This window comes from Lepidothrix coronata, unplaced genomic scaffold (assembly GCF_001604755.1).
Source record: "Lepidothrix coronata isolate B3197 unplaced genomic scaffold, Lepidothrix_coronata-1.0 Scaffold175, whole genome shotgun sequence".
NCBI lineage: Eukaryota > Metazoa > Chordata > Aves > Passeriformes > Pipridae > Lepidothrix > Lepidothrix coronata.
Window position 1 is genome coordinate 1395496 of NW_016690355.1, and position 27588 is coordinate 1423083.

The 27588-nt window shown below is 38.2% G+C and overlaps 1 protein-coding gene across 5 annotated transcripts in view; it reads right to left on the reverse strand.

Annotated features, from left to right (window-relative positions):
* LRP1B (LDL receptor related protein 1B) overlaps positions 1–27588 on the reverse strand; it is a 675815-nt gene that overhangs the window by 337298 nt on the left and 310929 nt on the right. The gene's annotated exons all lie outside the window — the stretch shown is intronic.

Below are 27588 nucleotides of genomic sequence, written 5' to 3' on the forward strand. Positions count from 1 at the left end.
CAGACAGACTGAAATCTAGAGCCAGAGTGCTGACTACTAGGATGCACATATAAATAAAACTTGGTATAACTATAACCACAACTGGCCCTGTGCCCATGGCCCATCCTCCTACAGCAGCACCAGCCGGAGGCTGGGGGGGACTGGGAAGGGCACTTTTGCTTGTAACTACCCTTTATCATGGAGGTTTTATTTCAACAGGAAGGCCAGAAGGTAATGTGCTTCAAGGGGCATGTTATGGGGTACCAAGTAGAGACCTGCTTAAGAAAAGAGTAATACATAGTAACTGTTTAATTTTCCAAAATCCGAGAGCTGAGAAGATGCTTTAATGGTACTTTCTCTTCTCCATTCTTTGTGGAGGAGGGAGAGAAGGAGAGGAGCTGCTGTACAATTGTGCTGTCTTCTTTCAAGTCACTCTACCAGCAGCTGAATGAAGAATCAACCCTCACTCTGAGAAAAACAAGATTCCCAATACATTTCCCGAGCAAAGCTTGCCCATAGAACTCGCTGAGGAGATACAAGACTCGTAGTGCCAAGTGGGGCAGGAGCTCCAGGCTAACGCTGGGTGTCCCTGCAGGAAACACTCTGTGCTTGACAGCACCAAGAGCTGTTGAACTTCTCCCTCCTCTGAGCCCAAAACCTTCTCTGAACTGTCAGATTCCCAGAGAGAAGGAAAGCAGGGACCAGCCAAGCATTTGCAAACATTCCATAAGGTGAGTGTGAGATTAGATTTGAGTGCACAAAGGATTCTCTGTACCAAAGGATTCAGGCATCTCTTCTGTGTCATATCCAGCCTTCACCAAAGAAACACCTTGAGGCACTTCACGACTATGTTGACATTTCAATTATGCTGCATTTAAATAGATTTGGTTGTGCTGAGTCTTATTCCTTCCTAAAATACTTCCCCTTCTAAATATAGATTTACAAAGTTATTTACTGAGTCAATTTCTGACAGGGAACGTACCAAGAAAGCAGCAAACCAGAAAGTCACAGTATTTGCCTCCCCTATTTAAAAATTCTTTCTATCTCTCCATCCTTTTTCATCTGCTCCATGACTGTAGTCTGCGCAGAGAGAGCACTGCAAAGACTGAAGCAGAGCTCTCTAAGGAATCTTCAGAATGGATCTGGCATGAGGAATGGCAAAAGAAGATTTCTCTGCAGCCTCCTAGAACTGGCTGTAAAACAAGCTGGAGATCAGCCTACCTGCTGGAGTGGCCAAAAGGGTCCAGGCCAACATAAGAAATCCTTAACAGCCCAGGAATGAAGGGCTGTAAGTAACTCAGGGAGCCACTCAGCCAACCAAGTGCACCAATATTTTTTCCTCAAATATTCTCAAAGCTTACAGGAAGCAATAGAAGCAAAGAACTGGCAGATAAAAATTGCCTCCATAATTTAGCAGCCTGTCTGTAATGACTGACTTCTCCACAATCCTGGGAAACGTCAAAGCCTCTGCCAGCAGAGTTTGCAGAGCTCCCTTAAACAGCTCGTGCACAGCCAGCTCTCAGGAACCTGCAGGTTCCTAAAACATGTAACAGCTTCATTCTCTTTGAAAGAAGAAATGAAACTAAGAGTAACTTAAGTTTTATAAATGTCTCCATCCCACCTATTCCTGCTTAAAGAAAGTGACAGTTGGCTAATTCCTGACTCTCTGGGTATAAAGGTTTTTCCTAGCACAGGCTATGCCTCTCTGCTGCTTTAGCTGTTCTGCAAGTGACAAATGTTACAGAGCCTGAATACTTCTCTACTTGTATATTTAAGATTTGTACTAACTGCTGTTTATCCAAAGAAAGTAATGGCTTTGAATCCTGACGGAAATTATACCATGATTCTGGCCAAGCTTTTACTGAATCTGGTTTTATGAGGAAGAATAAAACAAGTGTGCAGAGCCATTCAGCAACTTATACTGCTCACTTTTTAATACACCTGGAAATATTTGAGGGACTGTGAAGGTTATCTCTTGAGAATATACCCAATACTCACTGTTACCCTTAAAATCCCATGCTGAAACATCATTGCCAAAAATAGCCTCCTAAAGGTGACACTTCCATAAAAGATGTCACAAGTTGCAGCAAGAGCTGCGGGAGTATATAAGCCATCTTTACAGTGCTACTGCAAATTCATTTCATGTATTCCTTTTCCTACTTCGTACTCCTTTTCCTATTTTACAGGAAGTTTTTGTATTTGGAGAATATTTTTAACATATGGTTATGCATGGAGCTTGCTTGAAAAACCTCATTATTACATGACTGTGAAAGATATCTACAAAACAGTCAGTTTGGTCCTAAAAAGGAATCTGGAAATCAAAGAGAGGGAGACCAGTATTGTACACCATTATGTTATCCCATAAGAAAAGAAGTGTCCAAGTCCAAGAAAGCAAATATTCCAATCAAAAATATCGTTTAATAAAAGAAGCAAAAATGTCACCATTTCCCACACAGCTTCACATGAAGTAGGTAATGAACACATGTCAGCACAACTACTCATGAAAGAGCTTTCATCTGTGTGTTCATTTTTAGAGGTCAACAATATCTAAAGCTATTTACATACAACCTTATGCCCACATGTCTTTGGGCGGGCAGTGTAGAAGTGCTTTCTCACCAGAGTGAGAAAGTGCTTTGCCTCTCCCAAAACCATTTCTACATCGACTGAAAGAGGAGAGACAATGAAAGCAGACTCAGAGAAATCCTGTGTAAAATTCCCTGGAGGCAGGCTGTGCCCAGCCTGGGCTGGTTATTTCTAAACAGGCAATACTCATTTCTCACCTGCTCGTCCAGAGTGCGGCAGCTCCTCACAGCACCGAAACCTGCCCAAAATACACAGGAGTGACAGGTCCCATCTTCTGAGACCTTCTCCCAGCACAGGCACAGAGACATCAGCATGTTAGCGAGCTAACCTGAAGCCAACTTAGGCACATTTTCAAACTCTCAACACCATCATCAGATTTTATTGCAGCATCTCCTGAAAAACGGCTTTTCAGGACAGTGATCCTACAGTGCTGCACTGATTTGTGCTTCTTCACACAGCTGAGGCTCCAGACCTCACTCAGATTTTGAGGAATACCTGGCTATCAGTAGAAAAACTAAAATCCTATGGAATATTTACATGAAAATTATTAATAATATTATTATTATTATTCAGGTGACATAAAAGTTGTTGTGGGACCTAGAAGTGATGCTAATTTTAGGTCATACTGTCAACTGCAGTGAAAAGCTTCTTTCATTTTATATTTTATTTGACTTCCACTTGCTCTGCGTGTCACTGCAGTAGTTGATTCAGCTACAGGATGCAGATGAGCTGCAGGGTGTTAGCTATTGGTATAAGAAATATTTCCATGCTTTTACTACAATGCTTCAGATTCCCTTCACATACACGACCATTATGATAAAACATGAGGGAAAAACCCCCCTCTGCATTGTTAAATTAATAAGAAAGGAGTTGTGTAAATTAAGTAGTATCAGCATATCCCACCTCCTACCATTTTTGCAGGGAGAGAAATAGCATTTTTTAATAGCTTTTAGTGCAACTAAGGAAAATTTACATTTTAAAAAGCGGCTTGAAAAAATACTCAGGAAACAGAAGCTCTGGCTTTCCTTCAAAACCAGTCTTCTGTATTAACAAAACAAAACCATGATCCTACTACAAGTCTCCCCCAATACAAAGTTACAGTGTTCTTTTGAGATAATGGGAACGCTTATTAAAATGTCAAACCTACCAGTTTTTTTGTTTCTCACTGATTTAAGATTAGGGCAGTTAGTAATGGCTTTCTTTGGGGGGAAAAAAAAAATCTTCACAATTTATGACTGAAGTAGGATCCACACATATCCTCCTGATTCTGGTGTTGATTACAATTACAGATGACCAAGTTCTTTGATTCTGACATGGCTGGTATAAAACCAAAATGTACAGATTGTTCTGAGGGGATCCAAACACCACAGTGATGAAGGGAAAACATCCCATGGATTGTGCAAATGAATATATCTTTATGTTCTGCTGATACAATATGGTATTAAAATTACGTGTGTTCACTCTGAGGTCAGACTGCAACAGCTTATGTGCTTTATAGACCTGGGAATATGATATTGCTAGTTACTCTCTGTCCTAAAATATACACAGCAGAAGATTACCACTTCCCCTTCATCAGTTTACTGAAAGATAAGGAGGTTAGGTGGGAGCCCAAACATGTAAGGTTTGGGGTCTCACCATTTTTCTAGTGAAAAAGCACATATTCCTACATAATAAAGGTTCTTATCTCTTGGTAGAGCAATTCTTGTCTCTGATAAGTATATCAAGTTTCATGATAGCTACACATGCATGGAAAAGGATTGTAAAGAATTGCATCTACTTTACTACTACATCTAATACTAATAATGCATCTACATTACATTGCTACTACCATCTGTGCCTGCACTATTCTGATCCATTTGATTGTAAGGAGGGAGACCTTGGCTGGCCTCTAGGATTCATTCTAATACATTTAAACAAATTTTTAATAATTATAATAATATTGGCTCCTTGGAGTAAGGATAAAATGGAAAGTAAAGTTAATTTCCTTGTGAGAATAAGGTACAGTATAAAGCAGCGATGTGCCAAAATTCTGACTTTATATTTTAAAAGCAAAATCAGATCTCTGTTTCAATACAAATGAGAACAAAACTGTGATTATACTTGGATGTAAGGACTAGTAACAAGACTCCCAATTAAAATTATGCCAGCAAAATCCAGCAATGTGTCAACCAGTAAGAAGTCCAATTGTTCTGCAGACCCAGGCTGCCTACCAGGCTTAACTATCAAAAAAATACAACTACATCCAAAACTATTTCCAAAAATTCGTATGGAGAACTTCTAAGGCACCAGTATTATTTTTACTAACTTTTTGCAATGTATAATGTCCTCTGAAGTGTCTTTGTTGGTTCATTCAGGGTTTTAATAAATTGAGAGACCATCCAAGATCAGAGATTTACATTCTTTCAAGCAGCACCTCCAAAAACCCTTCCGCCGTTCTGAAGTTCAAACCAAATGCTGACTATCACAGTGTGCTCTCCCCGACCTGAATATTTCAAATTCAGCTTCCTAATGAAAATCTCCCATCAAACACTTTTTTTATTGACAATGGTCCGCTCCTCCGAACAAAGGGAACGACACCTTGAGAATAAGAAATGTGTATCTGCAACCCTCCATATTTCATTGGTGACAAAAGTTCTCTGACTTCATGCTTTCTCCATACAAAAAAAATGACAGGGAAAGCTGTGCCATTAAAATCATAGGAGAATCAAGAGTGCACTAAGAGCCCATTATTGCTGCTAATGAGGCTGATACCGCTGCGTCGAGTTGCTCTTTGGCGACTGCTGCTCCACAATTGAGGCAGCCTGATGAACTCAGATCTGCATTGTCAAACATCAAGAAGGCAGTGCTGGAAGGTCATGAGTCTATGTAGCATTATGTACACCAGTAAATTCAGAAGAAGAAAGAGTGTTTAGAAAATAGTGAGTATGCAAATTCCCTGTCTTTATCGTTAGCAAAATAAGTGTCTAACATAGGAAAGCTCTGCTATTAAATCCCAGAACGCTCCTGTGCTCCACCCAGGTAGCTGCAGCATATTCCAACCTCCCTCAGCCACTGCAATGTAGCAGGAGGATGATGTAAAGGAGCTTTCAGAGCAAAGTGTCACCACTTTCCATGGACAACCCGAGGTACGGCACACACACCCATCCACATCCACCCAATTTGTGCAGCTCCCAACTCAGCATAAAATCGTGCAGTTTAAAATACGACAATCATAACTTCCCATTTTCAGATGGCACCGTCTCTTACAGGATGGGTGTCTGCTGTGTATTTTATCTTCTACAGATGAAAAATTTATAGTCGCTCTTGAAAACGTTTCTGAAAAATTCAAGGGACTCGCTATCGACTTTCAGCATAAAACAGCTCACATAAAAAATTTCTTCCTAGTGACACTAACACATTAGTGCTTGATGTGGGAAAGCGGGGCTCTCAGAAACAGCAAATCACTGACTTAACTCATATACAGCATGCCCAAAGTAAATTAAGCAACAGAGGCATAATCATAAGGGAAGGGCTGCCCTGAACTCAGTATTCCTGTTTTCCCTGAGGAGGAACAACAGTCCAAGTACTGCTGTGTCAGGTAGGTCAATTAATATAATATAATACATTGGATTATTGAACCATACAGACTATAAAAATATGGCTATTTATACCCAAAACATAATTCAAGCTGGAAAAAAAATGATCCAGAAATGCCTAGTTCCATATTAAAGATACTGATGTCTCTCAGACTTCCAGCAATCACTTCCCCATTGTTTGTATTTTCCACAATTAATGGACACATACTGTGTACACTGATAAGCAAGTACTTATTAGCTACATTTACCATTTAATTCCATATTTAACTGATTTAAGTTCAGATTAAATTATTTAATTTCATTCTTCAAAGATGGAGATAGCAAATATAAGAGGTGGGTATTGATAAAAATCTGTGGAAAAACAACTGAAATCTGGGAAAAAAACAACTACCAGAACAGGAAAAATCCCAAGTTAAGAGACATGATAAGATGACAATTACAGCTGAAAAATCAAAAGCTAATGTATTTTCATGATCTCCCATCTCTTGTAAGAACGACTATATCCGCAGATACAATCCCTTTTTGATTTCTTTAATGAAATGACATTCAAAAGCCCTTCAAGAAGAACAACTTGGTACCAGCTGCAATATTCTGTAGATTTTTAAAAAGGGATGAGATGACCTGATTGAAAAATGCTGGTCAGCAACAATAGCTTTGTCCCATCTCCTTTTTTTCTCCAAAGGAAAGAAGTGCTCCCTGACTGAGAAAAGAGTGGGCACAAAGCATATTCTCCTAATCACTCCCGGGTAACAGGTCCCAGCTGAGCTCTACCAGGCAACAAGCTTTCCATTTTCCTTCACAGAAAGGGAGGTAGACCTCATTTAGAGAATTTAGAAGTTGGATGCTTTTTTATTTCCCCTTGCGAATAGGAAAGGCTGCAAAATAGGCTGACTAATGCTGCAGAAGCTCTTCATAGTCATATTGGGTTTATTGTGCAGAAGAAGAAGAACTCAGTATCTTTTCTGCAGGAAACAAATACGTGTGGTTGTCCATGGGCTCTTCTCAAATTGGCCAGTTCTCCTAATTCTACAGTATTAATAAACCTGTATTTTCATCTGTTTAAAGTTGTTTCTAATGAGCCATCAAAGTATTTCACAATAGATGAGATATATAGTTCAATGCCTATTCCAAATACTATAATCTGCAAGGAAAAGAAAAAAAAAAAGTGAATAATTTGGACTAATTTCCCTTGACTCTGACAAGGAATGGCACAGAACACAGAGCCTGGGGTTAATTTGGGTTTTGTAATTTAATGACTGGAGCCTGTCAGTCAGAAAGGCAATGTGTTAATAAAATCAACTCAGGTGCAAGGGGGGGATTAAGATTCCTTTTTCTGTGTGGGACTGAGGTGGCCAAGGGCTATCATTCAGAACGTTAAAAGATGCTGATAAAACAGCTTAGCATGTTTAGTAGCTGCTGCACAAACACAATAATCATTTCCACACTGAGCACAGAATCAATACAGTGAATTACTTCCAAATGCCTCCCAGAGTGTTCTCAATGTCACCAAGGAAAGTTCTGTCTCGAGTCTCAGAGTCTGTATCTCCTGCCAGAACATCCCCCATTCACTTCTCTCAGGGACAACTTTTTCTAGCTCTGAGCATCCCCTGCCTTGTCTTTTGACATCCTGCTCTTCTTTAACTGCCCTTCTTCATCTGCCCTGTTCTATCCTCTCCATCCCATTCTTTGAACACGAGGGGGATCAGCAGAATTATTTAGTTCTTAGGCTGCTCCATTGAAAAAAAAAAAAAACAACCCAAAAAAACCCCAAAAACCAAAACCCACCAAAACAAACAAACAAAAACCAAAAACAACAACAAAAAAAATTTAAAAAAAAATAATAAAAAAAGAGACAAATTTCATCCAGAAGACTTTCTAATTCCAATTAGTCAAACATCTTGGAGGTTTTTATTTTCCCACCTCCAACTTAATTAAAAAAAAAAAAAATCTATGACCAATTTCTCTCTCCTCTCTCCCCAACTTTGCAATTCAGTAATTTTTTCTTAGTTTTATTTTTCTTCTTAGTTTTATTTTTTTTGTTCACTTTTTAAACTTCAGTGCTTCATAGTTACTACATAATTTCTAGGTCCTCTCATTATTTTGACTTTCTATGAGTCTTTTATTACCATATCTTCTGAGTTTTGAAAAAAAAAATCTATTATGCATTTTTATAAAACTTTTTTAAAGTGAATATGTTGCACTCGAAAAATCTACAGGTCAGTGTTCTCTACATCCCAAAGCACAGCAATAAAAGTCAACATGTCAAGCAAATAAGAACTGTAATAATTACAGAATTAATCTACTTTTACTTTGAACTAAACTAAAGAACAATTAATGTTGTAAAGAATTCCACAGAAGTGTTGCATGAGCAAAATCCACATAAGAAAGAACGAGAAAAGAAAATGAGCTATTAAAACAGAAGGAGTGACTGAGTGGAAAACACTACTGTGTATCTACAAAAAGAAAAGCAAATGAAGATAATTAGAGCACCTGGGCACAGATAAGGTGTAGGCACCTGCTATTCACTTCTAACACTTTGGAAGCAGAACTACTATGATCCATATTTCATCCTTATAGGAAAAAAAACCAAATCCCTCACCCTTTCCATGCTATGATACAAGATTTATTTGTCAACTCTAAACTGTTTGTAACAACTTATTCCTTAAGTACAGAGGGAAAAAATACTCTCCCCCCAAAAGAAAACAAAAAACCAACCAACCAAACAAACCGAAACCGCCATATAATGTAAGGTTTCAGGATAAAAATTTCTTTTTAGAAATTAGTTATTATCTCTGGTAAAAGTCTTTAAGACTGCTGAATAACTTTAAGCAGCTCTCTTCATATAACCATATCTTTTTGCTTTTAATGATTTTTGCTCTCTTACATCTGAATCACACTGCAAACAGCACATACAATTTTCTATGAGCAGCAAAGAAAATCAGGAAAATATTATACAGAAAATCAAAGTGAAGAACAAAAGTAGTTGCAGAAATAATGTAAGTTCTGATCTGGGTTTCAAAGGTTCTATACTTTACAGATGGAGAATATATCTGCATCTGGTAAAAAAGCTTATAAATCAGAGAAAACTTCTAAGCAAATTGAATATATTTGTCAAGCTCAGTTATCAAAGTCAGACTAGGACCAATAATGGCCAAGTACCCTTCAGCTAACATGTAAGGCTCTGCAGAAGGAGAACTCTGAACCCTTTGGAGTGTGGAGGCACATTAACCCAGCCAATAAGTAGCAGAGAAAATTCTAGATGGCTATTATTACTTCATTTATTTGTTACTGATCTCTGTGGGGTCAATCAAATGCTCATCTGCTGGCAGAGAGTGACAGCATCTTACCCCAGCAGAGCTGTTTCACCTCTGTGTACCCTCCTGTGACTGTGTATTCGAAAACTGTTTGCTGTCAATATTAAAATCACTCCCCACATATAACAACCCCTGTGTGTATCCTGCTTCATGTGCTCACCACCCTTCACACCCTTCAGTCTTCCACATGCACCTTCAGGTTGTCCTTCACTTGCTTAAACTTCATTTATTGAACTCCAAGACCACATTAGAAGGGCTATCAAATACCACAGAAGAGTAATTATTGTTGAAGATACAGTAGTGGCCCTGGAAAAGGAATAGAAATAAGGAAAGAAAGAGACTGCTCTCTGGGAAGATCTAACACATAATTTGAGTTCTAGTGGGAACACTACTGTTTTGGTGACTCTTCAGCCCCTTCCCATGCAAATTTATTGTTAAAGCAGTGTTTATTGTTGGTGTAAATCTGCTTTTTTACACCTCTGTACAACTGAGTTTCTAAATCGGAGGAATAAAAAGTACAATTTCACAGTCAGCAGCTTCCCTCTGTTAGGAAGTGTGTTGGCTCCTGAGCTTTTCCTTTAACAGAGACTTTGAAAGCTCTGCATTGCACTCATTGCCATGAGTCAAGGCATGTGATTTCAATTTTACATTATGAGATTAAGATTAAGATTGGAATGTGGGGTTTGATCTCTAACAGACACCTTGTCCTTCGTGGCTGGAATGGGAAAGGCTGGGAAAATGGTGTCAGCTGGAATATTGTTAAAATCCTAAAAAATAAGAAGCTGGACAAACCTTTGGAAAATGCATGGATGTAAGAGGTTGAGATAGAGGTGGATTAGGACTAGGAGGGAAAGAGATTTAGAGGACAGAATGGACAGCTTGAATAGTCAGACAAAATGCATCTGGCAAAGGACTCAGTTTATATATAAACATGGAATATCTGTGTACCCTACAGTGTGCTGATACTTGCTCCAGTGCCTCTGGATAACACAAAAACATCATCAAGACTCCTCATAGGGCTCTCCATTCTTAGTATTTTCATGTTTGGGACAGTAGCAATGTTGTGTATGAGAGCTTTGATCCTCTGGGAGCTGTGCAAAAAGGCAAACCCTTGGCAGGGACAGGAGGTTGCTGGGCCCACCTGCAAAGCCACACAGGCTCCATAAGGCAAATTACACTCAAAACCACCTTCCTGAAGAGTGGATCTTTTCTGTATCTCTGTGATGATTGTCACTCATCTTGATGAGAACTATTATGCTCCTCATTCCAAGCTGTTATTGTTTTTTTCCCTGTGTATTTCGGGCATTCTGAATGCCACGTCTTTCCCTGCCTTGCTGCTGTTCTAGGGATTGCATCCTAATGTTACATCTTTCTGCACATTTCATTGTTTCTTCATTTGGCTCCTGTTGCATTTGGCTCCAGCCTGGACTCAGGCCCTGTTTTCTAACAAGTTCCTTAGTTCTGATTTCTTCTATGCAGGGTAAGATTTCTTTAAATAGGAACATTCACATTTCACACTTGACATGTGAAATCCTGGAACAAATAAACACACCTGCCCTGTAAAGAAGCAGCAGATAGCCCTGTTATCCGTAATTTAAGGTGTTCAAAACGTATGTTTTGATTCAGGAAAGCAGGAAAACAGTTCTTAGAAGTCTAATTTTGAAACGCTATAGAAAATTAAAGACTAATAAAGTTAGGAAATATATTCCCTGATTATTTAATTTTGTTTCTACAATTTGAAGGATCGAGAAATTAGGCTATAGTATTTAGGAGCATTAAATCAAAATGTTGTGTGCAGCAAAGTTGGGCCTATATTAGTTCTATCAGCAATCCTGGAGGGAGTGGATTGGGATGTGCTGCTGACTTGTCCACAGGAATGAGACCATGAGAGTTTGCAAGGTCATGCTCAAAGTCATGTTCTGAGCAAAAAGGACCACACCATATGCATGGAAAAAAGAATTTGTTGTTAGTTCAATTCTTGTTTACAGAATAAAAGCCCATTAGTTCAAATTAAGTAATTAACACAGAAAAGCTAAGGTTAAACCACGTCAAGCATTATTTGCTCACTCACTGTGCAAAAAGGGGCACAACCAGCTCAAGTACAGGCAAGCTGAGATGGAAAAGCTCAGGAAAAACTGCTGCCTCTACAGGCGGCTCTTTGTCAGTGGATTCCAAACCCAGAAGCCTAAATCAATAAATGCCATTAATAATAATTTTACTTTTTATTTAAAATTTGCTTTTGGTTTATTTATTATAAAGTTCTGTGTTTAACTGGTATTTAAGCTTAAAAACGACACAGAAATATTCTTGGACTCGATAGTGTTGGAGTTCTTTTCCAACCTTAGTTATTTCGTGATTCCACACTACATCATGTTAGAATTCTTTTTACAATATAATATTCTGCTTATGTTTTTCCTTCTGGTAAAATATTTTCCCTACTGGTGTCACTAGAATAATTATCTTCTAATAAGACGACTGTCCTTTGTTATGAGACGGTATTTTGGCTTGAGATTCAATAATTAATGAACTGTGAATATGAAGGTCACATAGTTTAAGGACCTTGCATTAAGCACTGAGGTACTGTGATGGTTAGTGCAGGAACCTCACCAGCACAAAATACATTTTCCTGTATAAGAATTATCATTATCTACACTTCTCTAAATTTTAGCTTCTACTTCAGCAATGAACACTTTGAAAAAAAAATTAATTCCATAGAGTAAATATTTTAAAGTATGTAATGTGTGTTACCCTGTGGCTACTCAATATAGATATAAGCTTATTATACAAATCACTTTTTTTTTTTTTTTGCCAGTAACTCAGGGCAGAATTCCCTACAACTGTAATTTATCCATTTTCTTGGTGATGCATGAATAACTCCATTTCTCTTACTGACTCACGCCTAAAAAATATTAGAGATGCACCTCTATTAAAAAAGCAGCAGGTGTTTTTTTCTTGACTGTATTGAATGTAGGTAGGGGGCAGATTTAACATATAAACTGAATCCTCTTTTACAGACTTCAATTTTAGAAGAAACTCTCTTTTTAAGTTGGTACTCTCTGACTATGCATATTGGATGTACCAAAAAAGGAAGTACAAAGTGTTAATTAACAGAGGTGATGTTAATGAAATATAAATATTCTAGCAGCTTAATGATAAAGAAATTACTTTCAGCTAGTTTTTTGATCATGCTTGACAATATTACATAAATTTTTGCTATACTTTAAAATTGCCCTTTTGCGTGCCTGAATTTCTGAGAGCAGCTTTATTTGTACCTTATATCCAGTGAGAAAACACCATTTCTTATCCTTTTCTTACTTTTTTTTTTTTTTTTTTTTAATGTGACTTAAATTAGAAGTTCCTTTCAAGTTTGGTGTTTGCACCCTGGAAACTAAGAAGCTTGGCCAAAGCTCAAAATGGTTGGGACTAAAGATGAACAAGTAAAACAGGAAGGAGCACAACCAGAGGAAATCTTACCAGGAAAGGACACAAGGTGCACATTTTCCCTCTTCTTTCCTCCCATTCACAAAATCCCATTGTGACATAAAAAGAAATCATTACAATAAAGGGTCCTTGTTGTATGGACTGGAATGAGACTGTCTAAATTTGGGACAAATGAGCAAATGTAAAGCATTTCAGTTTCATTTCATTGTACTAGAAGAGGACTCTCTGAGGACACTCTTTAGAAAGGTCTTGTATTATACTTGAGAAAGTCCCCAAACTTTGCTAAAGATTGTAGAGATTCATATATCATCTTGGTTTTTATTTGGTCCATAAGAAGCAGTGGAAAGTGAAACCACTTCAGCAAGTTCCCTTTTCCATCTGCTAAAATTTCTCCCCGTATCTTTACAATCCAAAGGAATTTTTTAACATACCATTAATGGTTATTTCATTTTCAAATGGAAATTGTGAAAGGCTCATCAAAATTATACTCCCGGGAGCAATCTTGAACTAAAACAGGGATGACCAGAAGATATAACATAAATATTTCATCTCTAATTTCTTAGATTAATAGATGTGTCCATGAGTTGATCATAGTAATTGTTAAAAGTGTGCTTTAAAAATGAGAAATAGGAGGTTCAGCACCACTGTGACCATAATATCCTAGTAAAAAATTCTCTACCTTTAGATCAAGACCCAGAAATTAAGCTTTATGCTTAATAGTAATTAGTGGGGAACTACAGGATCCTACCTTCTTTGTTCAAAAATGGTCACTACCATTTTGAGCGAATAAATATTTACCTCTGTTCCAGCAGATTACTGGATGAAAAAAAAATGAATATTTGATCAATTTCAGTTTTTAATTGAATATTCACTTTGCATTTTGTCCAACTCTTTGGCAGATATATTAAATCAAAATTCCTACTGGAGTTCTACTGAGTGTGCCTAATTGATAACACCAGCTAATTAAATTTACAGCTTCTATGCATATTAATTCTCCATTTTTATTTTGGCACTCTGAAATTCCATCAAGTTCCTACTAACAAAGGATGCAAACATGAATATATAGCCAGTTCTGTTGCTCAGTACACATCCGGAGTTTCAAAGCACGAGGCCTACAACTTCTAATAAAGACACTTTTTGAACTCACTGGGAATATGAAAGACAACCTCAAAAAGCCAGACTTTTCTGAACCTAAAGCGATCAAAGTTGTGGTTTACTTAGGAAAGGTAGTTATTTGAATTTTTTTAGATCAAGATACATATTATCATAAATTAAAAGCCATAATTTTTAATGTACAGCATCAGCTTACAGTTTCCTTCCACCACACATATCACAAGAGAATATGAAGCCCAATTTTCACTAGCAGTGAATGATGGATTCTCTTTGGAGTGACCTATCAAAACCCAAACCATTTTGTAAATTAGCCCTCCAAAGTTTGTCCCCATGTGATTTTTTTATCTAACTTTGCATATGATGCAATGTGGAAAAACCTCCCAGTCTGTGAATTTATCCTTAGAATGCATTCACAGGTGGTAGAATTAAATTTTTCCTTATTGATATGAGGCTCCTTATGCACAGAAGAATTCAGTGAAGAGGGCCACATCTGTATCGCTATAATTGCCACAATCACTCTCATTTTGCAGCCACTTTCACAGCTTTGATTGCAAAGATTTCTATTGGATAAAAATAAAACATTTATTCTTTCAATAGCTCATGTTCATTCGATATCAGCATCATCTCACACCATTTTGAAGGAAAGTGAAATAACAGAAAACAGAAGAGAAAACGAACTCTTGGGCTCAGAGCAGTAGCAGGACTCTCTCCCACTGGTGCTGTGCACAAGGCCACCCATCAGCATATTGCAAATCTGGGATTATATTACTCATACCAGTGTGTGACATATCTGACAGCAGGTGAGGGAAAAAAAAAAACAGGCAAACCAAAGCTGCAGGGGGAGTGGGAGACTGAATTTCAGACTGAATTTTCCTTAGAATATATTGTTCTTTGATTTATCGTCCTATTTGAAAAGATATTTTCTGTGCATTTTGAAATATAAAGAAAGAAAATATAAGTACTACAGCACTGCGAAGCAAAGAGATGTTTTCAAGATTGACTTAGACCATTTAATTCAATAAACTACTTTATCTGAAGTCAGAGAAAAGTGGCTTTGACAACCAATAATAAAACTTGGATCTTTTAGAACGTTGTGTTAATAAGACTTGAATTTGATGGATGATTTTTCGCTGACCTCACCATAAACCTTTTCATTACAGAGATGTCATAAACAGCAATCAGCAAATGTGCTTGCTGAGGAAAGGAACAAATGTGGATACATTGGCATTTAATGGCACATCATTGCTTTGTTAGATTTCACTTTTATGTTTGAAATCCTAATAGAATTCAGGTCGCTGATAATAACCACCAGTCATTCCCAAAGGGTTTTTTACAGTGTAACCCCAGGGAATTGTACTGCTCTCTGTTATACACTCTAGAGGTGTGACACTAAATAAGCTCAAATTTACAGCTTTCAGGAGTAATCAGTAAGTGGAAAACTAAAATAAATAAACTATATTTTTCTATATGATAACCTATAGCTAATTGTAGACTTACTGCTAGAAATCTCAAAGAATATGGCAAAATATATGGCTGTTTGTCAAAACAGTTTGTTTCCCTTATTGAAAAGAGTCAAACACACCCTGTGTCAGCCCCTGAATTAGGCAGCAATAATAAGCTTTGGAACCCTTCTAAGGGCTGCTAAAATTCCCTCCTTCACAGGGGACACCAAGTAAGGACAATGCAAATGGAGGAAGAGGAGGATTTTCCCTCTGGCTCAGAGTGAGCTACTGCCATCTCCTCTGGGACCTTCCATAAATCCTCCCTGACCTCAGGGATGACACCAGCGCAGAGCATGAGGCTTGATCTCACTCATCAAACTCCTTCTGTCAGGTTGAACAGTCTCATGTCATGAAACACAAAGTGATGGAGGTTTTAGATGCCCCAGCTGTGAAACCAGACTTTTAGTGTGGATCCCTTCTGTGCCTGTTCTGGTTGTAATCACAGATTGTATTAGTAGGAGCTAAAAGACAAGACCATGGCCATACTGTTATGGAGGAAAAAGCATAAAATGTTTCAAAATGGATGAATCAAGTTCATAAAAATTAGGCAGAAAAGATCCAAGTGCAACACTGTGGGAGATGCTAATCTCCCCAAAACAAAGGGCACACGCTCCTAATCCCCCCACCAGCCCTGTTTCTAATCTTTTTCCCAAGCACTGGTGCCTGGCTCCTGGCAGAGACAGAATCCTTGGCCAGATGGACCTTTGCAGAGAAGTTCTTTTGGGGTCAGAATGAGAAGAAAAAGTTTCTCCAGTTGCCTTATAATCCCCCTTACATTTACCTTTCTTGGTTACAGTACATAAAGCTATTGAATTAGCCAATAAAGGACAAGTATTAAAGCTATTATTTCTGCACTTCTGAAGTTACACTTGAGAATAGAAGGCTTGGAAGAAGTTCTGCTTGATCCTTAGGGGGAGAAAAGGCTTATTTATAAAAAGTAACAGATGTAGCTAGATGAAAAGAAGCCAACCATACCAGCTTAAAAAAAAAAAAAAGAGTAATCCTTCATTCAGCAAAAAATGGATACTTGCAATATGTGAACATGCTATTAAAACTCTTCTGAAATTTTCTTATTTAACTTAAAAATGCTTTACTCATAAGGAAATTGAACTATTTGAAAAAAAAAAATCCTAAAATCACTGAATCATTTGTGCAGGATTTTTCAGAGAATCACAAACATAGAAGGCTTCTCTAGTTTTATTGATGAATGTGTCTTTCTCTTTTTTTTCTATTATAGTTCTTCTATTCATTAAATGAGCTACAGTTGTCACAATTTATATGTGAAAATGGTTATTCTGCACCAGATAATTTACACTAGCAGGCCAAGTTAGGGTATGAAATTCCCTAATGTGCCCCTACAATATATGCACAAGAAGAATTTAGGTTGAATTCAAACGATGGGGGAGACAACAGAATGACACACAGATGACAAATGGTTGCCACTCCTGTTCTCTGAACAAGTTTACAGCCTGATTTGGAAACACAGCTCTTTTTGCACAGGGCTGTACAACCACCATTGCATGGCAGTATGCTTTCTGACAAGAGCCCTGTGGCTTATAAATGTTAACATATGAGGTTATCTTAATTCTTTCATCTAAAAACAATTCTCCTAGGTGTCTTATAAAGACCAAGATAACATATTTCTGTGACAGAGAAGCAGAGGGAAAGTGCAGTATTTTATTGATGATTTGCAAAAGTCATCAGCAAGCTGCAATTTGTATTCTAACAATCATGATATCCTGAACTGCGTCGCTGCCACTCCTTAAAATAATTATCAACCAGCCAAAATTATCCTAACTTTGGTTTCTCGAATTCTATCATACATTCATACTATGTAGAGCTCAATGGGTCTAATCAAACACTATTTTTGCTGACAATTTGGTGAGTAATACAGACTTAATTCACAGCAGTATCACTACAGACTGTGCTGGGGAAAATTCATGGTACTAAGGATTAAAACTGAATGACAATGATTACTATAGGTATGAGGCTTGTATCTGTAAATGGGTTTTTATGTTTATTTCCTTATAGGAATAATTAAGTTTGTTCTTAGAAAGACTGAATAAGAGCCAAGAGGGACATAAACATAAATAGCTGTGGGTTGAAATTAGTAGAAACATAACAGCTATGTCACTTGATTTTTAATAAACAAAGTATGTTGTATAGCAATAGAAGAAAGTAGAAGAAAATAGAACAGTAGGACAAAAGGGTTGAGAAAAAAGCCTCTTCTATTACTTATTCCAAGATGCTCAACTGCAGCAAATGCTACTTGTGCTGTCTTCAGTTAAAATCCATTTCCCTACATTTAACACCAATATGACTTTCAGGAGTTGGGTGGTATTTCTTGGTAATGTAACAGAAGAACATCCAGGACACTTGAAAAACAAAGATCCTAAAAACTTCACAGAATAGCAATGTCACTCTAAGTCTCCAGTTTTCTGCTCTTTGTCCTATGTGAGCTTTGGTCCTATGTGAGCACTAATGATAATGCTCTTCAAAAGTAAAGAAACAACCTAAACTTGGGCTGAAGCCATTACCACCCTGAACCTTTTTGATCAGATGGCTCCCAAGGATATCCTTAGCACAGACTTTGCATGTTTTTATACAACAGTTATTCAGAATTCAATATTTTCCTTCTGCATATTTACAATTTAGAATGGATCTGGGTGCTGGAGGTTATTTTATTTTCATACAAACAAGTACAGTATCAACAGCTACACCCAAGGGATTAATACCTTCAGGAGGGAACCCCAGGCCCATCCATTTTCTGTAAGAGCTGAATGAGAATGACTACTTAAAGTAATGGGTTTTAAAATGTTTTCTGAGATAAAGCAGTAGTACTGCAGCATTATTTTTTTTTTCATTGTGATTCTGTTAGGAAACAGGTAGGCAGCAATAATTGAAGATATAATTCCATTTACACATAGATCTGAATGTAGACTCGAGACTCCTTTCTACAGTTCAGGGCTCTGGAATTGTCACATTCTGTGGATCTCACAAAAGCCTTGTATTATGGATTGCAAATGCAGAACAGTTGTTAAGTTTCCCATCCCTAGGGAAAGTGCAGGCACTGCAGATTTGGAGTGCTCTGTCTGCAGGAGAGAGGGAGCCAGCCAGGGGCTCTGTGCATCAGTTTTTCTCCTGGCCAAGGGAAAAGTGACCTTGTTCCTGTCCTTCTTAGCAGGTTTGAAAGACATGGAAGAAACTGCATGAGAAGAAAGCAGCACTGGAGGAGAGGAAGTGGATACACTATCTTTTTGAGCCACAATGCAAATAAGCTCCATAAGGCTGTAAATATATGTGTGGCTATCTTTTTCTGTGCTTTTTTTTCCCATATTTTTTTCATATTCACCTTCTCTCTTCTGCCTTTCCTCCTAGGCAGGCTGTTACTGTCTATCACCCTGCCATGGGACCAGGTGGCACTGACACGTAGGAGAAAGCAGGAGCAGCAGCACTGATAAAGGATGCGGGAGCCACACGGATAATTATGTGGAGCTTAAGAGGAGGAGCAGCAAAACAACTGGCATCCAGTTCCTCTGTGCCCCTTAGCAGGTGCAGCGAGTATCCATGAAACTAAACAGCACTCTGGGAATACAGGAGGTGGGTTAAAAATAATCTGTCAATAGGCAGAATGTCTATGCAGACTTCAATTTGCTTATCTGCTCTGGTTGTGCTGTTTTGCTGGGCAGGCTTTTATGTGGGATTGAGCTAATACATATTCATACACACATAAAAATACCCACAGGTGTATGTATATAAGGTTATGCCATATATCTTGCACCAATCTCTATTGGATGTAAAGTCAGCTTTGTCTGCAGCCATGTGTTCAGGTCAACCTCCTGTCCCTGAGTCCTGCAGAGATGCTCTTGTCCTCTCTAATAACACAGCAAATGTGGTGTGTCTCATGAGCTCCAAAATCAGAAGGCACGGAGAAAAAATATGCAAGGGAAATGCTGGGACTTGACATGATAATCTCTTCATGGCAAAGCCATTGGACATTCATTTTTGGTCATGTATAATTCAGAGTGGGAACTCAACCTGAAAGAAACACATTGTCTGTGCAGTTAGGCACTCACAATAATGAAGAATTTAGGAATAATTTTTTTTTTTTAAAAAAGAAGAGCATTCCTCTTAAAAACATAGCTACATTTTTCAAGTGTGTTTTTCCACTTGAACAGACAGTTTACAATCCTTGAAGTTGTTGGACTATTTCAATCTAACTGAAGGCTGGAAGTTTTAAAGATATTAAATCCAGACAAGATTTGTGCAAATCAAGAGCTTGGTATGTGAGAAACATTTCCTGCCTCATTACATGGAAACTGTGGGAAACTTTTCTCCCTGCCACTGAAGCTCGGGGCAGCACTGTTAGGGTGCCCCACACAGGGGTGAGCAGCAGAGGGACAAGGAGGGGTTTGGGGAGCACTGCAGGGAGGCAGGCAGGGGGCTGGAGAGCAAGGATGGGAAAAGGAAGACTGTGGAGGGAAGGATGGTGGCAGAGTCAGGTCTGGAAGGAAAGCCTGGATTAGCACAGGAAAGGGAAAGGGAGACTCATGGGTTTCAGGGAAGATTACAATAACCTGTTTGCTTGAGGGGGATGAAAGAAGACAAAATATACTATTACATTATTTAATATAATTTATGCTTATGAAACAAGTCTTTTTTTCTCTTGGTCTTTGGTGAATAAGGATCTTTTCACTTTCTGACTCACTACTTCCCTGGTCTTTGCAGTAGCTGAATCTCTAATTTTCCCCTTTCCAGGAGGCTTCTGCATTCTTGCCTTATATTGAGAATTCAACAGCAGCAGTTCTTGCTGACTCCTGCCTTTAATCCCTTCAATCCTCCCACAGTGCTTTGATTCACATCTTGCATTCCCCTCTTGGTTTCCAAAAGTCCTAGCCCCACATCTTCCTCCAATTCCTATCCGAGGTGTTTTCCTACCTTCTGCAAAGACCAGGCATACAGTTTTTCTGCTTCTTCTACTCTGTCTTGTTCCTATTTCTGTCCTTCTGCTCTGCAGCATGAAAGGAGAGATGGGACCAACAGTGCCCCGTTCTCTTTGTCTAACTGCAGTTTAGAGCCACCTCTAGGACTTTGCCTGTCATCAAACTTCTTGAATAGCCTGCAGCAGTTTTTCAACTGATTTTACAAACGTCTTGAGGTGTTAAAGTGAATACAATTCCCTTCAGCCTGAATGGCTTGGAATCAGATATTTCTTTGCTATACTAAAAGGCAAATGGGTATTTGATGTCTCTGACAGCTGTCTTTGTTCAGGGATCTATATGTCTCTGCTTGTAGACTGTTGTGGTATGATAAAAACCTGAGAAGCACTAAAAATATTAGCCATGTTTCAACTGACAGCACATATATATCTCAGTATTAACTATGAGTATATAAAGAATATCAGCTTGCTTTATGAACAGGCTCTGCTGCAATAGTAGTAATAGACCTGGTGCTATTAAGGAGTGACAGTTTGTTGTGTTTGCATTACAACTGTCAGGTTCCAGAATTGTACAGACCTTACTCGATTGCCTCTGGTACGATGAGCATGAGAAGCAGAGCGGAAAGATTAACTGCAAATCAAACTGAAGGAACTGCACAGGTGAGGCAAACTTTGTAGAAGGGTAATGGCTCTGTGCTTCTCAGGAAGAGACAAGCTGTGAAGGGGAAAGTCTGATTTCCAAGTCCAAGATGAGATCAGGAATGTCACAGATTTAACACGCAAGCTATTAACTTGCAGATACTCCAGCAGGATGTTGAGAAGCTCAGCTGATATTTGTAAAGTGTCTTAAAATGAAATGCTAAGAATCAACGTCTCTATCATAAAAATCAGTGGGAATAATGGCAAAATCCTGGTTTTCAGCTATTGATAATTTCTCCCATATATTCCCTTTTGAAAAAGAGTTATAATCATGTCTTGTTTGTGATAGCCTATTATCCAGCTACCAGCTTCCTTTTAACAAAATCTTCTTAGTAAACGATTCTGGTTTTCCCTATTTAAAACCGTTAATTCTTATCTCTCTCTTATGTTGTATTGCAAAAATCCAAACCCCAATTAAAAGAAGAAAAAAAAAAGTGTTGACATATTAATATTGATATTTTCAAGGAAAAAAAGACTTAGAAATTACTACAAAGCGCAAATATTCCTTACAACTAAGATGCAAATTCTAGTCCTTTAAGCTGAAACTCAGAACATTAATTCTGTGCAACATAAGCTGGTCAAAAAGATATTACATTTTGTTTATCACTTTACATAAACAGACAAGAAGAAATCTGGTAGTCAAGTCTTTCTCTCTCAGATGTATGAAACATTCTGCCAAGATCTGACACCCATCAGGACGCCCCATGAAAACTTATTGTACTGCTAAGAATGATTTATAGTGTGCTGTGAACATTGTTGTTTCGTGTGGTGAGATCTTGTTAGAATGCTGATTTATTAACAAAAGGTATCATCACCTCCTAAACTTGGCTGTGATAATGTATCGAACCTGTCTCTCTGACCATCCAGATTCAGCTCTGCCATCTGTAAGAACCTGTACCTTTCATCTCCGAGGAGCTTTGCAAAATGCAGCACCTTCCCTCAGAGCTGACAGTTTCTGATCAATCCTGAGCATCCAAAACCACATAAGGAAAGACACCTCACACTTTCATTGCCAAACAGAATCATCCTCTTGCCCCACCACTAAAAGTGTGCTTACTCTTAGTCCCATTCTTGTTTAAACACTTCTGCTTTTACAGGTGATGGTATTCCAGGGGCTTAAGCAATGAAGAACACATAGTTTTAGTGTTGTGGCTCTGCGGTGGTTTCTGACTTGATAATTAATCTTTCATTAACTCACACAGCCTTAACTGTAGGAAATCCCTAGCTCTTATGGCAGCTAAAACTGAACGATATAGCATTTTGGCCAAACTGTCTTTCTGCATTGTATTTCCATGATGATTTAAACACCATCTAGCGAGATGATGTAACAGAGTAACAAACTCTAACATATATTACAGATATACTGCCCAACCAAATTTCCCTTCCCCAATTACAGGCATCTCTGATATTTCATAAACAACTACAAACCAACATAAATCTCTCTCTGATGCACACAGGACAATTACAGATTTCAGCCTCATTGCATGAGAATGCAGATCAGCAGAAACCCGCTGAACTGAAACAAGAAAGCTTTATCCCCAGGACAGTTTTTACATAGATGCCGAGTGTAGGCCTAAATCTGTATCTAGCTGATGCTCAGGCTTAAATCCTAGTCATGGAAACTGTCTGAAAAAGCCTGTAGGAAAGAGAGAAATAGGAAAACAGTCAAGGTGCTGCTTACTCCCATTAGTATGGTAATCAAGGAATGGGATAAAAAGCTTTTTGGTTTGTTTGAATTTAGCAATCAGACTGCTGCAGCTTACACAGGAGCATATATTTAGCAAAATTAGCAAACAAAGTCAGCAATCAAGTAGCTGAAAGAGATCCTCCCATGCATCCAAGGAGGCACAGAGGTTTGAACCTGAAGAAGATCAAGGCAGAGTCTGTGGGTTTCCCTGCATTGCAGTGGAAAAGCTGCTGCAGGGAGAGGTGCCCCATGTCTGCAGTGGCCAGCTGATCAAAAGAGTGGCTAATTGATGGGGAAGGAATTTGGGTAATTATGATTTGGTTGCTCAGATCTCACACATTTTTAGTTAAATAAGCCTCTGCCTTGACAGATGGACAGCAGCCTGGTATCTCTTGAAGCTGAAAGAGTTGTATCTGAACTTCTAATGGGGGTTATAGGAGTGAGGAGATAATGTTCCCATCTGTAGTTCCCAGTTACAGAAGGCAAACATTAAGTATCCAGTACCTGACATGGAGCAGGGTCAAGCTTCATTTTTCATATGGATGAACTATTATTGGATGCACTACTGAGCAGTATTTCCAAAATCCTGTAATTTGATGAAAATGAGTTTGATTCTACTACTAAAGTACCTGATGAAAATGCCTTGCTGCCAAAGTAAAGGAGGGAATAAAGATATCCATATAGGATTGGCTGGAAAAAAGAAGAAAAAAGTTACAGGCAGTGATCTTGCAGTCACGGGGTAAAATCAGACATAGCTGAATATTTTTACTACTACTTTAAAAACTGATGTCTTTCATGCTGATTATTAAAACTGTACAGTCATCTGGGGGAAAAAAAGCCATTATCACAGTTAGGTGAAATTTTACAGAAATAAAAGGAAGTTCTGACTAACAGGGATCTTCCATCTGATTTTTACTAGATTGTAAGGAGTTAAAGATGGAAAGACTGGAGTGATATTTTTTCTGCACTGGTTAGTAGAATGAAGGGATTTCTCTTGAACATAGGGGGAAAAAAGCGTACCTTTCACTGGCTTTCCCACAAGAGAAAGAGCTAGGTTGTAACTATTTCCCTTTCCTTTTAAAGATCACCTCACCAAGGCAGCTTTAGTCTATCAGAGCTCCTCTGAAAGGCCTTGGCAGCAGCACATCCACAAAATTCACCAAAGTCCCCTTTGCCCTTCCAGTTACTTTCAGTGGAAATTACAACTCCTGTTGTGCAGGATTTGACTCACTCTGACATGCAGTACTTGGGGAAGTCACCATACATTCCTTTGAGGTTTTGAAGCCTAAATTTCCATCACTTTTGACGCTACAATAAATAATGCAATAACAGGCAACATCAGGAAAGGATGCTATGAAACAGGAAGTTGCATTGGGATTTCAATCCACAAACATCCAGAGTTTAATTGAAGGTGTTAACAAACTCCGAGGCACAACTGATTTTCCAGCCAAAAGCATAGTCATCCAAACTGCACAAAACTGAAGGAACTGTTTAATTTTTGTGTTCAACAAACAGGTAAGAAAAAGGCCTTGTTCTAGGAGAAGCTACAGTGGGGAACATGATTATTTGCTCTCTCTATTCTTACTTTGAGTACACAACTGTTTGTATTAAAGAATAAAATTTAATGACAAGTGCTCCACACATACATATCCAATTATATTATTCTCTGAGGTCAGTTTTTTATGTATGTGTTAAAAGAAATGTGTGAGGTGAACTGATCTTTCTCAGATGCAGCAGGTCTGATTGCTGTGTTTCTACAAGGCCACGTACCTAACACAGCTTTAATTTAAGGCCACAGAAAACTAAATAAATCTCATTATTATCAGTCAACTCTAATCTATTATTTATTTCGATTTGACAGTAATTAAAGTACAGCTTTCATAGTGAGAAACATCTTCTGATACATTTATCAAGGACAAAATAACAAAAACTGTAATAAGACAGTGACTTGAGGTCAAATTCTATTAATTTAGATTGTTATAAATCAAGATTATTTCTTTCGATTTCTACCATAATATAGAAAAGAAAACATTGTTTTTCTGCTTTATATTTTGATGTTGTGCTTCCGGAATGAAGTTAATTTAGACTCCATTGTACATGTCAAAGTCTTCTATGTGTCATTTGTATTTTTCAATAAGTACTAAGCATTTCCACATACACTTAAAAAAACCCCTGACCAAAACATTTCCATGGCACAACAAAGAAATCAAGGTCCTCATTGTTTGTTCTCAATGCTTCAAAATGCCTTTTGAGAATACAATTAAGTTAAGCACAGCTTATAGATGTGTAACAAAAATACCTTATGCAACTGTATGTAACACTCAGATTTTTAGCTGAATGTGCTCATAACAACCTGGCTTGTCCCAGCCCTCTGCCAGAGCTCTCCTCATCACATGTCCACCAGCTCTGTTGAGATATAGCATTTGGGGCAGATGCCTTCCATAGTGAACAGTCTGACTCTTGACTGTGGCATAAGAGGTCTTTTAATTTCTTACATCTGGCAATTCCCAACACAAACAACATCTAAATCCCTAAAGTGACATTTCAAGGCACCCTTGAAACACTTGGTCTGGATTTTTGGACTCAAGAATTTGAACTAGGACAGCCTGTTTGCACTAAAATCTAAATGATCACATTAAAAATACAGAGATTTTATTATTATTGCCATCAGTATTTTCAAGGTTTGCTGATGACAGCTATAAAGGGGGAAAGAAGAGATGTGCTGTTCCCACTGAGGCTGTACTTTCAATGCAGCTCAAGGGGAAGGAAATCACTACTCCCTGCTCCAAAACCAGGACTTTATAAAAAGGTGGTTGTGTCTGATCCACCTTGGAGGTGCATTCCCAGCAGGTGCAAAGGATGGGTGGGAGCAGGCAGGCAGCAGATGGGCAGGTCAGTGGGAAGGTAACCCCAGGCTATCAGCAGACAGCCAGGGCATGGAGGCAGCACAGAGTAATCAGCAAACTGATCGAACAGCAGAAAGACTTCTCCTCTCTTGGTTCCCCACAAGCCATTAATCACACCTGTTGGGTTTTGTGAGTCTGTCTCTAAGATGTTTTGAGGGCATGGGCAGCCCTTCCTCCTCACTTCTGTCTGTGGGATTAAACTGACATAGCAGAAGCCAAATATGTACATTTCAGCAGCGCCTTTTCGGAATTATATATCTGATTTTAATCCCTGTTTTGAAATGAAGATGTGTTTATTGTCAAACTTGAAATTGGAAAGTATTGCTAAAGACTATGTATTCACTGTGGCTGTAATGACCACTGAATCATGAGCTGTGAAAGCTAAAGACAAGGAGAGCAATGAGAGTAAAGAAAACACATGAGTAACACTCCCCTATCAACTATCACTTGTGAGGCATACAGAGCAAAATCTTAAGGACATGAGGTCTCTAAAGTTTAGGCCTTTAAAATACATTAAAACAGCACTATTTTTTTACAATGAAAATAATAGTAATGCGGTAGAAAAGTAAGTTTATCTGAGGCACTTCAAATCCTAATTGTTGGTTGTTTTGTTGGTTTTTTTGTTGTTTTTTTTTTTTTTTTCCTATAGCACAGCATGCAGAGAACTGGCACTGGCTCAAAGCACAGTGACCCAAGGAAAAGGATGCCTCAATATAACCCTGAATTCGTATAAGTGGCTTTTTTTTTTGTATTCACTATTCCACAGATTATTTAATCTAGTTTTATTTGAGTTTCCTTTCTTAGTGATCCTTCAGAAAACTGGATAGCACAAGTCACTGACACTTTGTCTGTTTGGAGAGGAGACATTAATTCACATGGTAAGTGGCCAATTTGCATTTCTATCAAGAGGAAAAGACAAGAACACTGACACCAATTTAGCACCTCCTCCTGCTCCCATCTTTCTTTTCCTCTCCCCTACAGACCTTTCCCCAGCACTGCTGGAATTAGTCTGTCTGCACACACACCACTGACAGACATACTAAGATGTTCTCCTAATTTGATTTTTATCAACTCAACAGGAAAAATGTGAGTCTTCACCACATCTCATTAGGGACCAACCAATTATACTCACTTGAACTCCCAAGCAGAGACAGATAAATAATTAACAATTTACTAGATGATTTAAGGTCTAATTTTTACTCATAGCAAGATTTTTTTTTCCCAAATATTTTTATTATTGCCTTTGGAAACACCCTGTGAATTATTTCTGTAAATAATTCTTGGTCTGTAGTTTCTAGTTGTGTTAGAGATTCTCTGGAGGATTTGTTACTCAGCACTTACAGGCTGAGATAATTGTCTGAAGCCACAGATCCCATATTATGTTTCTGTCATGTATTTGGATGGCTGAAGTAACTATTAATTATTTCCTGATGTGAATAATAAATTGGTGCATCTAAAGCAAAATTTTCTATGTTTCCATAAGGCTTTTTGTCACTAAAAACACCAGATGGTTTGACCAAAACCCACGTTCACTTGAACGACTAAAATTACGTGTGTGACAGTGGTTTGCAATCTTTCTGCAATGTCATTGGAGAGCAAGATATGAAACAGATACATCATTGCATTTGCTGAGGGTTTCTTCTATTCTGGTACTATTCCAGCCTCAGGGGCAAGAGAGTCAAAGACCAGGCTCAGATCTGGAGTCTGAAGGAAAGAAAAAAGGAAAAAATCTCAACAGGCAGGTAACCAGAGCTGGGATCGGTAGGGAGGAACAAGGAACTATGTTAAGAACAGAAAAAGATATGGAACAGACAAGGAATGAAAGCAAACATCCTCTGATAACAATGTAT